Source organism: Festucalex cinctus, chromosome 9 (assembly GCF_051991245.1).
Source record: "Festucalex cinctus isolate MCC-2025b chromosome 9, RoL_Fcin_1.0, whole genome shotgun sequence".
In the NCBI taxonomy this organism is placed as follows: Eukaryota; Metazoa; Chordata; class Actinopteri; order Syngnathiformes; family Syngnathidae; genus Festucalex; species Festucalex cinctus.
In genome coordinates this window covers 26,676,595-26,691,602 of record NC_135419.1, presented here as the reverse complement: position 1 = coordinate 26,691,602, position 15,008 = coordinate 26,676,595, and the positions used below count along the sequence as shown (strand labels likewise).

The 15,008-nt window shown below is 43.4% G+C and overlaps 1 protein-coding gene across 4 annotated transcripts in view; it reads left to right on the top strand.

Moving 5' to 3' along the window:
- Window positions 1–8,939: 8,939 nt before the first annotated feature.
- The window catches only part of LOC144025440 (uncharacterized), a 443,835-nt gene continuing 437,766 nt past the window's right edge, over window positions 8,940–15,008 (top strand). For all 4 annotated transcript variants that reach the window (XM_077531457.1, XM_077531456.1, XM_077531458.1 and 1 more), the window contains exon 1: window positions 8,940–9,334. The gene's annotated coding sequence lies outside the window, so the exon portion shown is untranslated. The remainder of the gene's footprint in view (window positions 9,335–15,008) is intronic.

Genomic DNA, 15,008 nt, shown 5'->3' with positions numbered 1-15,008 from the left:
TACTAGCAAGTTTATTCCCAGTTTTGTACTTTGTGTCTTGTTTTGTACTTTGTTTGCCTTTTGTTTTTCTTTAAATTAAATCACGTGAAAGAGCACACCTGCCTCGTCTCGCTCTGCTTCCCCGGCTTGGATCCACAACCACCATAAACCTGACAGATGTGCAACTGTTTGATTGATGCTGATGATGGCAACTCCAGAGAGATGCTCCTGTCAAATGGTGGACCGCAAGTACGTTTTAATAAGCTTAAAATAATAACACACTACAAAATTATTTAAAAAGCCTATATCACATGTAGCTTACAAAATACTTACAAAATAAACTCGGTTGCCTATGGGTGAAATTAGTTCCATCACATGATGCCTGAGTTCTAAAAGATGCTAGTTAAGCAAAGCTAAATGTATACCAAACGCTGACCACTACCAGTGAGTTCAAAACCCTGAGAGTGTGGGTTTGATCCCAGGCCAGTGTGACTATGCCACAGTATCCTTGAGCAAGATACGAAACCCCCATCACTAGTGAACTTGTACACTTAGGGCCCCAGCATGTCGGGTTATTACCTCTGTTCCTCGTTGCATCTCCACAGCCCAAGGGGGCTTGGCGTCTTATGATTCTCAATGCATTCTCGTTGTTTCTGGTCAAGTCAAGTTAGTTCCATGCCTTTTAATGTAATGCGAATCAAGTGTTAAAACTCTTATTTGTGTCTGCGCTATGGGATCCAACCTCAGAACATAACAGAATAATCCGACCAAATGGATCCCGCAGACTTAAATAAGAGGTGCCATGCGCGTGGACAACCGCTCGAAGGAGCGTTGGAGAGAACGTCGCATGGAGCAGGTCCTGTGTCGGTTCGGAGAGGGCAACGACCAGTGGAGAACCAGTCATCCTGTGCCAGCGCCGACGCCACCAGCAATGATTCCCAATGCTGATGCATCAGCTTCCGGGGTGGGAGCAGTTCCCTCCTCGCAGCAGAGGTGCCGCCAGCTCGAGTTTCGTCCTCGCGGCAGAGGAGCCTCCGTCTCAAGTTCCCTCGTCGCGGCGACTCTCCCGTTCCAGTTCCGGCGGCGCTCGGCCAGCGTCCGCCTCCCGCTCCAGTCTCGGGCGCCCGGCGGTGTCCAGCCAGCGGCCATCTCTTTCTCACTCCAGTTCCGGCGGCGCTCGGCCAGCGTCCGCCTCCCGCGCCAGTCCCGATCGCCCGGCAGCGTCCGGCCAGCGGCGGTCTCTCGCTCCAGCTCCGGCGTCACCTGGCCCGCGGCCGCCTCTCGCTCCTGTTCCAACAGCGCATGCCCTGCGGCCGTCCTCTGCTCCTCGTCTGGAGGCGCAGGTTCTGGGGCCGCCTTAACGGGGTACTGTCATGACTAGGGTCATGTACGGGTTATGTTATGCTTACTGTCGGGACCAGGGTCATGCAAAGATTATGCTTACTGTAATGACTAGGGGTAGGGAATCTCCATTGAAAATGAATGGGATTCCAAAAAAAAAAATTGAGGACCCAAAAAAAGTTCGCAATTGGTCTTCCATCGAGCTTCCAAGTTCCATTAGCCTATAGATTAGCATTGCAAATGGATTGACATATATGGAAATTCCATGTACTCATACTCTGCCGATTTAGAGCGCAAATACAGTACACCAAAGGTGCAGTTGCGGCGTTTGACCACTAGGGGGCGGTATTGCTCCATCGAATTTCACTGAATTTTTTATTTTTTTTCTTCCAGAAATATGAAATATGAATATGAGTTGCCATGGCAACGTGGTTAGTGTATGGTTTTGGTCCTTTACCATCTTCCAAATGCCCGTGATGGTTAGGGAACCTAATCAGACCCCAACCCCCCGGGACCAAAAATTGGAATATTTTGGTTAGGACCCTAACCAAACCCTAACCACGTTACAAATGCCAAATAGCGGTAGGTGAGGTGGCGGCGAGTCGAGGGAGGGACAGGAAGCTCCTAGAGAGGTTGGAAGGCTGTCCCGGGCCTGCGTTTGGGCCCATTTGAAGGGCTTAGCATGGAGCAAGCATCTTGAAACTTGATATACACAAAGCCTAGATGCTGGGCTACAACATATTAAAGAACTAAGTCCGTAGCTCCACGTTTGGGCGGAGGACACAGCGCCCAACGCAGTGGCAGAGGGCCCCTGATTGAGAATATGGCCACCTGGATGACATTAGAAGAGGTGAGCGTTGAGCTAGCTGATCCCAAAACATTCCTCCCACCGTCCAGATGAAGAATCTGAATGTTCATGAAATTTGCTCCAAGTTTTGACCGCGTTAGAGGAGTGGGAGTGTGTCATTTTGAGCCGAAAGGCCCTCGCATACAGATACAGTTGAACTTTGACCCCGGGCGGGGTGTCAGCGTGCTGCAAATCGACGTACACGTTCTTCCTATTGTCCGGATGAACATTCTAAATGTTCATAAACTCTGCTCAAGGTTTGACTGTTTCAGAGGAGTGGTAGTGTGTCATTTTGAGCTGAAAGCCCAAGGGCCTGACGTACAGATGCAGGTGAACTTTGACCCATGGCAAGGTGCCACCGTGCTGAAAATCAATCTACACATTCTTCCTATTGTCCAGATGAACATTCTAAAGTTTCATGAATTTTGATCAAGGTTTGACTGTTGGAGAGGGGTGACAGTGTGTCATTTTGTGCTGAAAACCCAAAGGCCTCACATCCAGATGCAGGTGAACTTTGACCCTGGGCGAGGTGCCAGCGTGCTGAAAATCAATCTACACATTCTTCCTGTTGTCCAGATGAACATTCTAAAGTTTCATCAATATTGGTCAAGGATCCACTATTTTAGAGGGGTAACAGTGTGATCATTTTCAGCTGAAAACCCGAAGGCCTCACATGGAGATGCAGGTGAACTTTGACCTTGGGCGAGGTGCCAGCGTACCTGAAAATCAATGTACACGTTCTTCCTAATGCCCATATGAAAAATCTAAAGTTTCATCAATTTTGGTCCAGGTTTGACTGTTGTAGCGGGGTGACAGTGTGTCACTTTGAGCCAAAAGCACTCAGTCATCACATACAGGTGACCTTTGACCCTCGGCGAGGTGCCAGCGTGCTGAAAATCAATTTACACATTCTTCCTCATGTCCAGATGAACATTCTAAAGTTTCATTAATATTGGTCCAGGTTTGACTGATGTAGCGGGGTGACAGTGTGTCATTTTGAGCTTAAAGCCCAAAGGCCTGACATACATATGCAGTTGAACTTGGACCCTGGGCGAGGTGCCAGCGTGCTGAAAATCAATCTACACATTCTTCCTATTGTCCAGATGAACATTCTAAAGTTTTATCAATATTGGTCCAGGATTTACTGTTTGAGCGGGACGACAGTGTGTCACTTTGAGCCAAAAATCACTCAGGCATCACATGCAGGTGAACTTTGACCCTGGGCGAGGTGGCAGCGTGCTGAAAATCAATCTACACGTTCTTCCTATTGTCCAGATGAACATTCTAAAGTTTCATCAATATTGGTCAAGGATCCACTATTTTAGAGGGGTGACAGTGTGATCATTTTCAGCTGAAAACCCGAAGGCCTCACATCCAGATGCAGGTGAACTTTGACCCTTGGCAAGGTGCCACCGTGCTGAAAATCAATCTACACATTCTTCCTATTGTCCAGATGAACATTCTAAAGTTTCATCAATTTTGGTCCAGGTTTGACTGTTGTAGCGGGGTGACAGTGTGTCACTTTGAGCCAAAAGCACTCAGTCATCACATACAGGTGACCTTTGACCCTCGGCGAGGTGCCAGCGTGCTGAAAATCAATTTACACATTCTTCCTCATGTCCAGATGAACATTCTAAAGTTTCATTAATATTGGTCCAGGTTTGACTGCTGTAGCGGGGTGACAGTGTGTCAATTTGAGCTGAAAGCCCAAAGGCCTGACATACATATGCAGTTGAACTTGGACCCTGGGCGAGGTGCCAGCGTGCTGAAAATCAATCTACACGTTCTTCCTATTGTCCAGATGAACATTCTAAAGTTTTATCAATATTGGTCCAGGATTTACTGTTTGAGCGGGACGACAGTGTGTCACTTTGAGCCAAAAGCACTCAGGCATCACATGCAGGTGAACTTTGACCCTGGGCGAGGTGCCAGCGTGCTGAAAATCAATCTACACGTTCTTCCTATTGCCAAGATGAACATTCTAAAGTTTCATGAAATTTGGTTTGCGTGGAGTCTGTTGTGCAGATATTCCGTGCAGAGTTTGTTCACGCTCTAAAATGGCGGCCTTTTGTAGTCCAGTGAAGCACCAAATCTTTCCCATATTTCGTCACTTGAGAAGTCAAAGTGTTTTTGTAGGATTATCTTGTTCGTGTGTTAGGACTATGGTCAAATTTGCTGCGTTTTGTGGAGTCCAATGAAGCACTGAGCGTTTGTATTTGTGACTTGAAAAGCAGTGGTTTTTGAGCGTTTAGCTTGATGGTGTGTTGGGGCAAGGAAGAGGGCGGTGTTATGTAGCATAATCAACCACCAAACCTTTTAATGTCTTCTTATATGAGAAATCGAAGGTGATTTTAGTGGTTTGAGCTCGTCCCGGCGTTTAAAGACTACAAACATGGCGGCGATTTGTAGTCCAATGAGCCACGTTGTTTGTGACTCTTTCGAGGTGAAAACGGAGGTGTTTTTGCACGTTTAGCTTGCTGGTGTTTTGGGGCAAGGAAGAGGGCGGTGTTATGTAGCATAATCAACAACCAAACCTTTTAATCTCTTATATGAGAAATCGAAGGTGTTAGTAGTGTTTTCAGCCGGTCCCGGCGTTTAAAGACTACAACAATGGCGGCGATTTGTAGTCCAATGAGCCACGTTGTTTGTCACTCTTTCGAGGTGAAAACGGAGGTGTTTTTGCACGTTTAGCTCGATGGTGTCTTGGGACAAGGAGGATGGCATTGCTTTGTAGCTTAATCAGCCACCGAATCTTCAAATCGGTTGTTACAAGACAAATCGAAGGTGATTTGAGTGGTTTTGAGCTGGTCCCGGCGTTTAAAGACTACAAACATGGCGGCGAGTTGTAGTCCAATGAGCCACGTTCCTTGTCACCCTGTCGATGTAAAAAGGGAGGGTTTTTTGCACATTGAGCTTGATGGTTTGTTGTGACAAGGAAGATGGCGCTGTTTTGCAGTGCAATCAACCAGCAAAGCTTTAAATCTCAAGTTTAAAGAGACATAGAAGGTGTTTTTTTTTAGTACTTTCAGCTTGCATTAAAATGGTGTTGTTTTCTAGTCCAATGAACCACCAAACCTTTCTCTCTATTGTTACCAGAGTGATTCACGTGGTTTATTGTTAGTTTGAGCTCTCTTGGGGCTTTTATGTCTGCATGAAGCACGTTCCCCTCCCCCACATGCCATCAAATACTGAGCATCTTGTGACAACAGAGTCTGCCACCTGTCCTCATCCCCATAAAGGATTAAAATAAAAAAAACATGATGGATTAAAATATGTCGTGAAGGAGAGTGAAGGAGAGCAAAGGTCTGGCTCTGTGAGCGGGGCAAAGAGTTGTCAATTTGATGTCAAGGCGTCAGCTGACCACAATGTAGGTAGCCTGTGACCCACAGTGGTGTGGCAGCGTGCTGAAAATTAGGGGAGACGTTCTTCCTACTGTCCAAATAAAGAAGCTAAATTTGTATTAATTTTGCTCAAGCTTTGACTCTTTTTTTTTTTTTTAGAGAGGTGACAGTGTCACTTTCAGCTTAAAGCACTCAGTCATTACATACAGGTGACCTTTGACCCTCGGCGAGGTGCCAGCGTGCTGAAAATCAACGTACACATTCTTTTTTTTTTTTTTTTTTTTTTTTAAGAGCTCAGAATTGTTCATTCGGTAGTCTTACCGATTCAACGTCTTGTCATCATTGCTCTTTTTTTTTTTCTTTTCTTTTTTTTTTTTTTTTTTGTGTGTGTGCGTGCGTTTGCGTGCGTGCATGCGTGCGTTTGCGTGTGTGCGTTTGCGTGCGTTTGCGTGCGTTTGCGTGCGTGCGCGTGCGTGCGTGCGTGCAAATACGTATAAATTTATACTCATTCATTCACCTAAAACCTTATAAATATCCCATTACCCTTCGCCTTAACCAGGTACTTCAGAATCTTGCCAGAGTCGTGAGGTTTAAATGGTCAGGAGACCAGAGAAAAGGTCAGAAAAAAAAGAAATAAAGAGAAAAGAAAGGAAAATCAAAGTGAAATCCAGCACCGACCAAACACTTCCTGCCTTCCCCATGATTACAAAATCAAAGTCTTACGCCAACCCCGGAAGCCTCTAAGTTCCAGCAAATTTGGCGAGATCTCAAGAGACCAGAGGAAAAACTAAAGAGAGGAAGGAGGGAAGAATCGATAAGGCAGAGAGAGATCCATAGAAGCCAGTACATCCAATCCATCAAAGTGAAGTCCAGCACCAACAAGACCCCTCCTACGTGGTTACAAAACCAGAGTCTTATGCCAACCCCAGAAACCTCATACTTCTAATAAATTAAGATCTCAAGTGACCAGAGGAAAAACTAAAGAGAGGAAGGAGGGAAGGATAGATAGAGCAAAGTGAGAACCACAGACACCAGCACCAACTGATTCAAGGGGCTGTGGGAGGGAGAGGCTACTTCTGTTGAGTTTCAGTAGATGCTGGTGCGACGGATCTGGCATGCATAAGGACCACCACCAAAGAAAGAAGCCGTCAACCGCGGTCCAGCAAAGCGAGCACTCCCCCCCCCGAAATCCCCAGGCCGCGGCAGCACCAAGGCCACCCCCAAGCCACCCGAGCGGACACCGGTCGGCGAGCCGACCCAGACGCCCGGAACACCCCCGCCCCAGCCCCGGCCCACACCCCAGAGCCCAAGGCCGCAGAACGAGGCCCAGCGGGCCCCCACAGCGCCCCACCGGTCCCCAGCCCCCATCCCCCCACGACCCCCCCGCACCCCACCCAAACCCGCCACCCACCACGACCCAGGCCCCACCACCCCCGACCCCCAAACCCCCGAACACACCCCGACCCCCAACACCCAACCCCCCACCCACCCATACCTCCACCCCCCCCAAACAAGCCGCCCCCCCCCCCCCCCGATGGCCGCCAACCCCCCCCCCCCCCCCCCCCCCGCGAACCGGCCCCCCGCGAACCCCCCCCCCCCCCCGGAAACCGGCACCGGGCAGCAGCGCAGAGAGGGAAGATGTGCCCACCCCACCTCCAGCCGCGCGAGAGTAGCACAGCGGCGGGAGGGGGGAAGCAGAGGAGGAAGCACCAGGGGAGAAGGCGGGACACCAGAACACCGAGCCCGGTGGGGAGAGGCCCCGGTCATCACGCCAGAGTACTAGTGACACCTAACCCTGTTACTGAGTCCGCCAGCTTGCAGACTGGCGAGCTCTACCCTTACACCGTGAATGTGGCCCCACCCAGTGTATATACAAGTGTGTGCGTGTGGTGCATTAAAATTGGGAGCAGGTGAGTCGGAGCAGAGGGAAAAAATTTCCACACCCGTATCCCCCCCAAAGAAATGAATATGTATATGTGTGGTGCATTAAAAAAGGGAATGGAGGGACAAAGTGGTGGGGCAGGGATACAAATGGGGGGGACCACAGCGCTGCCAGGCACTGGCAGGGAGGCAGAGGAGGATGGGCGGGAGGAGGCGAGGAGGGAGAGGCGACGGGGGGGAGGAAGGGGGAGGGGAGAGGGAACCACGGGGCACACCGGAGGCCCACCCACCCCGAACCGCGCCGCCGGGCACGGAGCAGCGGACCGCGCCGGGACGGCACCGCCCCGGGCACCAGGGGAAGCACCCCAACACCGCACCCCACAGGGGGCCCAGGGAGCGGCCAAGACGCAACCGCTACCGAGCAGACAACGGGGGGGCAGAACCACCCCCGCCCGACCACAGGGGACGGCGTCAAGAAAATTGACTAATTAGCATGCAGTAACACCAAGTGTTGATGCTTAGTGCCCACTAGAAATAAATCTTAAGGAGTTAATGAGTATAGTGTCGTATAGTGTGGTATGCTCGAGCCCACTAGCAGCAACTAGGTTCCTGACTATATAAAAATAAAAACAATCAGATACAAAATACCAAATACAGAAGCAGCGAAAACAGAAGTTGTAACGATGTGGTGGCTCTCGTTAACAGGCAGAATCTTGGCAGGATTAAGTTAACAAATTGAGATTAAAATATTCTATGTACATAGACCATATTTGTTTAAATCTTGATACTTGATTTTTATTTAAGGCAGAGATTTTTTCCATTGAGATATAATTTATTAGTAAGTTTAACCAGTGGTCGATATTTAGAGATTGTTTATTTTTCCAATTGACAAGGATTATTTTTTTAGCAATAGTAAGGGCTATAAATATAGATTGAGATTGTTTACATGGTAGCTCAGTTATTGTTAAGTCACCTAGTAAACACAATCTTGGAGATAAAGGAAGCCTACAGTTTAATATATCAGTGAGCTTTTCCAAGATTTTAGTCCAGAAATGCAGCACTGGAGTACATGACCATAAAGCATGAAGATAAGTATCGGCAGTGTTTTGTGAGCACTGGAGACAAATGTCGGAGTCAGAGAGTCCCATTTTTTTCATCATATATTGTGTAATATATGTTCTATGAAGTATCTTATATTGGATAAGTTGCAAATTTGTCTGTTTGGTCATTTTAAATACATTTTCATAGATTTGGGTCCAAAAGTCTGGTTCCGGAACTATAGACAAGTCTTTTTCCCATTTTAAAGTCGGTAAATACGTTTTATTTGTGTATAAAAATAACTTATATATTTTTGATATTTTCTTTATTGTTGTTGGAGAAAGCTTTATAATATCTTTAGCTAAGACAGGCAGTTGGAGCGTATCCTGAAGTGTTGGGATTTGTTTCTTAAAGGTACACTCAGTATTATACAGTGGCATCTAGTGGTGAAATAATAAATCATTCGAAAAAAAAAACAATTGTTTGTGTTAGTAGTATGTAAAAAGATATGTTGTATCGCATAAACGTACTTTTTTTAAATATAACGGTTAGTCTAGAAATCGCAAATTATCTTACATGTCCGCGCCTCGCCTGCTAGTGTCTGCCATGTTTCGCCGCCATCTTTCTGCTACGGGTGCCGTCAAAGACAAATTTCAGCGCTCCATTTCTTAACGCGTTTTTGGAACGCACTTCCGGTTTGTATGGCGACCGCATGTCCACGAAGAAGAAGAGTTTCCGGTCCCCGAAGAGAGCATTATCAAGCATCACACTTACTTTGGGAATTTATTTTATTTCAGCGCGACAAAACAAGAGTTTATATTGTAGCCGCATTTGCCAGATGGAGAGAAATGAGGAACAGACTAGGTTTGGGACGTGCCGGTGCCTTCGACTGCTTTCTACTTGACCGGTAAGTAAGAGTACATTTGTGTTTACGTTTTGAGAGCGAGAGAAAAAGTATACTCCGTACTAATTAATACGATGTTCGTACCTTTGTTTTACGATCACTGTATCTGTTGATTAGCAACTCCGCACCACTCGAACGATTTCGTTATGTAGCTACTTGCTTTGAAAAAAAAAAAAGATTCCCGCTGGCACGTTATATTTAGAGTAAATGCGCAAGTTATTGTGTAATGTAATGTAACTGTGATTTCGGAGGTATATTTGCCCATAACTTCAATAGAGAATCTAAAGCATACTGTATTAGTGGAGGAGTTGAAAATTATTTTCGTTGTGGTTGGTGAAAATAGGGTTCTCGAAATTAATTTTCGGCAGGGAATAACTTTCTGGACTTAAATGCTGGCTGTACCGTAAGCACTGCTAGAGTCTGAACTCTCTCACTCAAGTGTGTACTGGTCCATTGTGTAATTGGGTGCACAAGAATTTACAGGCTGCCACGTTTTCCACGGAAATTCGACAAGCAAGCAGCCTTTGCATATTCTATGCAGTATGCAGTCAAGTTACTTTTATCTAGCTAATACAATGTTTTGGGCCCAAAAACTAAAGATCTTACCTCTATTTTGGGGGCTTTGTTGGAAAGTTGGTGACATATAGTAGTATCATCAATTATTCTATTTTATTTTATAATTGTGTTTTTGTTTGTGTCACACTAGGTCAACAGCCAAACTTGAGGGGTTCCAGAACCATATTCTGATGTATACAAGCATTCATGCACCGTTTAAATACATCACCGACCTGCAAGAAAAAAAAATATCAAGGGGAGAGTCAGCAGCCAAATTGGAATGCCCCGAATGAGGACACTTGAATGGAGGACCCCAGAAGGCTTCGGTGTTGTACCACCAGTATCTCCACCTACCATATCTGAGCTGCAACAAACTGAAGTCAGCCGACGTCTTGGTATGTCATTTACATATGGACGGCATTGCACACTACATGAACTTTTTGTGTGAAGCAATACGGAATGGTCACATGTACAAGCACCACTTGTTTTACACAGGACCTGCTGACCAGGTGTCTGAAGCCATGGAGTGACTCCTCCCTCACTTTCCTCAGCAAGCCTTTGAAGAATATGATATCATCGTTGGTGGGAACATGCCCTCACTCCATAACATGTACTTGTGCAGTCAAGGAGCATGTAAAACTTAATAAAACCAGCAAACATTGAAGTGACTTCATTTTTACTGCAGTCTGTTCACACAATCAATGGACAAGCCTTCCTTAATTTTGCCCCAATAACATCATAGAGTAGGCGAAAAGTAGTGTTACAGATCATACTGTGTTCGGGAGAGTTTGAGGAATGTTGCAATGTTAATGGGGGGCAATGTCAGCACACACACACACACACAAAAAAAAACCATCATGGTATTGAGTTAATCAGATATTTTAGCTGTGTACAACACATACCTGCTCTGTAACACTACTTTTGGCCCAAACCTGTATGTCTATTTTCCATATTTTGAAATGCACAGCGTATTGGTAAAATTCTGGAACAACTGCAATTCATGTAGCTCATTATATTCTAACAGCATTTTTTTTTTTTTTTTAGTTAATATGTTCATTTCATGTAGACTTTTATTTTACTTTATTTTATTCATTCATTTTCATGTACTGTACCTTACATTCATTGGCCAATGAAGAATTCCTTGTCATTGCAAGCATTTATAATAATTCTCCAGGCTTTTGATGTTTTACATTTCTGGTCATGTAAAATAGTGTTAGGTTAGGTGTCGAATGAACACTGCATGTTGACGCCAAAGGAAATAGTATTTTTTGAGTTATTCAAAATGTACAAATTAACACACAACAACAATATACAAGTTATACAAACTACAACAACAAGTGTCAGACATGGACTAATTATATGCCAGGTAAAAAACCTTTGTATTGTCCTCAAGGATCTGGGAAAGTGTCACTTATTTGCCACAAGTCACCAAGGTGCTGCAGTCTGGGATCCAGGTACAGGAAATCATGGTGGTGCTGATGTGGGATCCAGGTACAGGAAATCATGGTGGTGCTGATGTGGGATCCAGGTACAGGAAATCATGGTGGTGCTGATGTGTCAAAAAGTATTTCTTGGTGTCAGTCTATCAGCTGGACTTGGATATCTTCATGTTCCTCCATGGTCATTTCCTGTACGAGTCTCTGCAAGAAGGTAACAATTGTATGTCAGATGAGGTACCAAACAATGAACTGAAAGTCACTGAGCCAATGAAGTACATTATTACATGAGCAAGACTATTTGTGGAAGCCATGTAAATTCCTGCACATCGAAGTACAAGGAAGCTGTTGTATCTTCAATCAAAACTAATTAAGTTGCTTAGTGATATTTATTAGGTAAAATTGTTCAACATGGTGACAAATCGATATCTGAGTAAAGGGTTTCAAATGTTTTTGTAAGCAGCACTTTTCTGAGTGGTTAGTAGCAACAAGACACGGGGGGGTTACGAGTCTGAGTTGCAGATGTGTCGTTCAGTTAACACCATTATTTTTGCACGATATACTAAACATATCAGCAAACGATGTAATCTAAATACCACATATTCCAAGCAAAGGTATGTTTTGAGCCATTCACATGCATGCTCGAATGGAATTATTTTTCCATGATGACATAATTGTACGTTACGAGGCACCGCGTTCTCTTCCTCGTCGTCTCTCTCGCCCCCTTTGAGATGGTCCACATGTCTATAAAACGTATAACATAACTGTGTGTTCTCTGTTGCATGGTTTAGTTGCACTAACAAATATGAACATAGATAGCCATTATCATTAGCTGACGTACAGTATTTCCAAACAATGCCGACAAAAATATTAATTCTGAAATTAAATGACTAAATCACAATTATTAGGGATCTGTACAGTATGTCTAACAAATGCAATTCACTTACGTCATCACTCGAGGGAATACCAGAAGTTGTTTGCGTTCTGTTCCGGTGAAATTGGTGGTAGGCTGTTGAAGTAGGGTCTCTCTGGGACGCCGTAGTTCGTGTGCTTAAAATCATTGCATTATCTTGTTTGACCGATAGATGGCGGTCGTGAGCTACACACTGGGGCTTTAACCATATTTTTAACTTGCATATAATGTAAGAAATTTCCCTTTTTTATTTCATATTTCTGGACCAAGTTTGTATACGATATAAACTTATTATCTGAGAAAAGATGATGAAGGTGTGTAATTCCTTTCTGCTCCCATAAGCTTAAATGGAACGACTGATTATTAAGTTGAAAGTCGGGGTTATGCCAAATGGGAGAGAGCCCACAGGGCGCCAATTGGGAGTTTGTAATTTCTAATGCCTTCCACCAGGCAGTCAGGGTGGCGGCTATCATTGGGTTTTTAAAACAATTATGTCGTCTTATTGATTTTGTAATAAAGAGTAAATCTGACAGTCTAAGATTATTACAATCCTTCTGCTCCAATTCCAACCAACAGTTAGTATCTCTGTTGGGTTGTGTCCATAGCACAAGATATTGTAGTTGATTAGCTAAATAATAGTACATAAAGTTTGGTGCCTCTAAACCTCCTTTAGATTTACTTTCCTGAAGAGTAGATAGACTAATTTTGGCTTTTTTTTTATTCCAATAGAATTTTATGATAGCAGAGTCCAGCGATTGGAACCAGTTAGACGTAGGTTTAAATTGAATCATTGAAAATAAATAATTAATCTTTGGTAAAACTTTCATTTTTATAGTAGCTATCCGTCCTATTAAAGAGATCGGAAGATTATTCCAGCGCTCCAGGTCACTACGGATGCTATCCAATAATGGTAAAAAAATTTAAAGAAGTTAATTCAGTTAACTTAGGTGAAATTTTAACACCTAAGTATTTTAAGTTACCTGTAGGAAAGGAGTAGTGTGGATCCTGACTTGTAGGATTCCATGAATTTTCTGCAATAGGTAATAATGTTGATTTTGTCCAGTTAATAGAGTAATCTGATAAGTGAGAGAATTTAGTTATTAATTTAAATGCTTCCCCTAGCGAGATAGCAGGTTCTTCTAAATAGAGTAATATATCATCGGCATATAGATTAATTTTATGTTCTATTGTCCCGGAGTGGATTCCTTGGATCCGTCTATCCTGACGTATAGCTAATGCAAGCGGCTCAATAAATATAGCAAATAATAAAGGAGACATTGGGCACCCTTGTCTTGTTCCCCTTTGTAGAGTAAAACTCTGTGATGTAATCCCATTAGTAGTAACTGTAGCTTTAGGAGAATCATATAATATTGAGACCCATTGAATGAATGACTCCCCGAAGCCGAATTTATTTAAGACAGCAAAGAGGAAGGACCAGTTAACTTTATCGAATGCTTTTTCTGCATCCAGCGAAATAACAACTGCCTTTTTATCATACCGCTGTGACATACTAATCAAGTTAAAGAGTCTCCTAATATTATTAGTAGAATGACGACCTTTAATAAAACCTGTTTGATCACTATGAATAATTGTCGAGATTACCGTCTCTAATCGAGATGCCAAGGCCTTAGCGATAATTTTAATATCGGTATTAATTAGTGATATCGGTCGGTAACTTGACGGGAGGGTAGGGTCTTTTTCTGGCTTTAATAAAAGTGTAATTGCTGCTATATTCATATCTTGACGTATATCACCTTTACTTTTAATTTCAGTTACTACTCTTAGAAATAATGGAGCAAACATTAACCAGAAATGTTTAAAAAATATAGCCGGAAAGCCGTCTGGACCAGGTGCTCTGCCATTAGGCATACTGTCTAAAGCACGATACAACTCATCTATAGTAAGCGGGGTATCGAGAATATCTTTATGTTCAATAGATAACTGAGGTATATTTAAGCTGTTTAGGAATACCTCAATATATTCAGGGTTAGGTCTATTAATTTCTGTGTATAGATTTCGATAATAGTTATAAAAAATATGGTTAATTTCTTCTGGTGATTGTGTGCATTCACCATTTATATCTTTAATAGCCGTTATAAGAGATTTTTCCCGATTCCGTTGAAGTTGATTTGCCAGGAATTTACCTGATTTATTATTATGTTCAAAATTATTATATCTCAACTGTTGTATTATAAACTCTGTCTTTTTAGATAACATGTTATCTAACTGTATTTTTATATTCTGTAGTTCTATCCATATTTGATTATTTGGGTTTAATACATATTCATCCGTTAGTTGTTTAATTTTATCTTCCAGGTATTTTTCTAATTTTTGATCCTGTTTCTTTTTATAAGTTGAATATGATATAATTTTCCCTCTAATTACCGCTTTCCCTGCTTCCCAGAGAAGAGATGGAGATATATTTGGAGAGTCATTTATTTCCAAAAAATCTGCCCACTCCCTTCTAATAATTTTATCAAACTCTACGTCTTTCAGTAATGAGATGTTAAAACGCCATATCGGGGGACGTTTAAAGGTAGAGTCAATTTGTAGAGTGAGGGAGACTGGTGCATGATCACTTATAATTATAGAATGTATTTTTATAGCAGTTTTATCAACAATAGAATTATTTGTAAGGAAAAAATCAATTCTTGAGAATGATCGGTGCACAGCAGAGAAGAAAGTAAATTCCTTCTTACGTACACATTCTTCCTCATGTCCAGATGAACATTCTAAAGTTTCATTAATATTGGTCCAGGTTTCACTGTTGTAG